Below are 1681 nucleotides of genomic sequence, written 5' to 3' on the forward strand. Positions count from 1 at the left end.
ATATTTATTATTTGTTAAAGTAACAATAAAGTATCCATTTTTAATCTTTTAATCCAACAAAGGTTTTATATCAATTCAAAGTTTACGTAATATTATTATAACGTACTTTGAGCCTTGATTAAGTTTAACTGACCATGTTAAACCGTACCTACATAGATTTTTAATCCACGTAGTCCGCGCCCCTAAATCCCAAGGCGGGCAGGTAGCGAAAGAGTTAGCATTTTTTAATTAATCTAATCAGTTAATTCATTAAGGAGCGGCCCTGACTTCACTGTCGAATTTATATTCTTTTAATTAGAAAGTCGACAACATAACAAATGTTTAAACAACCGTTTATAAGTATTGACATAAGATCTGATTTATGTATATTTTATATGAATAAAATTATATTATATAATAAGTGAGAAACTTGAATTACTTTATTTAGCAACATATTTTTCAAACGATTTCAAAAAGATGGAACTTTTTACATTTGATACCTTATAATTTCGTAAGTTGTAAATTTTTTGAATAATTTTTTTTTTAATTAAAAGGATATTTACACTTACAGATTGGTCCCATAGAAATTTTATTAAAATCCATTCAGTAGTTTAGTTTTTAAATTAAAATAACTGGTTTTGTCATTATTTATTTATTTATTTATTTTTTTTTATTGTGGATCTAAATAATTAATTATCTTTGCTACATTATCGTGTGATTTGTTTGGGTAAATGCTAATATGGTTTCACGTAATAAACTAAATTACGTCAGAGGCCTTCGTTTATAGGAAGGAATCCAAGAAACAATTCACATCAGAGGGCGCCACCTTTATAGTAATAGTTGTGGTAGTAAATTTTTGCTTAAACGGTGAAATAGTAATGCATACGTTTGATCGTTTGTTTGTATAAGCTTCATTGTATATACACATATAATATTGATATCAGTTTGTTTTGATTATTGTTATTATTTTTCAGTTTATTAAAATATTGCGTTGTACCTATTAATATGGCAAAATGATATTATTATTGTAATAACGTAAATAAATAAGGAAGAAATTTAGACAAACTGACGTGTTTCAAGAGTAGAAATAAGATTTACTATACAAAAAGTGAGGTCCCACCGAGATTTGAACTCGGATTGCCAGATTCAGAGTCTGGAGTGCTAACCATTACACCATGGAACCGGCTGACGGAGGATGCGAAAGTTGCGGTGGTTTGACGCTGTCTGGTACATTCTTTATTATTTATTGTACCTACTTTTTTACACGACTGTTCAAAAAAGGAGTGTAATATTTTTAGAGACATATATGTGAATTTCTTTATTTCATTATAACTTCTAAATGCGTGAACGATTTGGATGTTTGCAGTATAGTCAGAAACCATTTACTGTACCGAGTGACACTGGCTATATTTTTTTTTTTTAAATAGTTCGTTTTAACAGGGAAATCACGTTTTTTAATTTGCTCAACGAAATATACGCGTTTTGTTAAATTTTTCAAGAGTTATTTTTTAGGTCTATCAGTCCTATTGTACTCTGAAGTGATCATTAATAATTTATAGAGATGTTCAGAATTGTTTTTTAACGTTTAACACGTCACAGTCACTCAGGATTAAGGGTCCTAAATGGTCCGGAAACTAGTTGAGCTTTCTTGAACAAATTACGGCCCACCTGATGGAAAGTGGTAACCGTCGCCTATAGACAT

The 1681-nt window shown here is 29.7% G+C and overlaps 1 non-coding gene across 1 annotated transcript; it reads right to left on the bottom strand.

Annotated features, from left to right (window-relative positions):
* Window positions 1-1090: 1090 nt before the first annotated feature.
* Window positions 1091-1162, bottom strand: Trnaq-cug (transfer RNA glutamine (anticodon CUG)). Its single transcript has one exon. It is a non-coding gene; the product is annotated as a tRNA-Gln (tRNA).
* Window positions 1163-1681: the final 519 nt, after the last annotated feature.

This window comes from Galleria mellonella, unplaced genomic scaffold (genome assembly GCF_026898425.1).
Source record: "Galleria mellonella isolate WM207_F2 unplaced genomic scaffold, CSIRO_AGI_GalMel_v1 utg83, whole genome shotgun sequence".
NCBI lineage: Eukaryota > Metazoa > Arthropoda > Insecta > Lepidoptera > Pyralidae > Galleria > Galleria mellonella.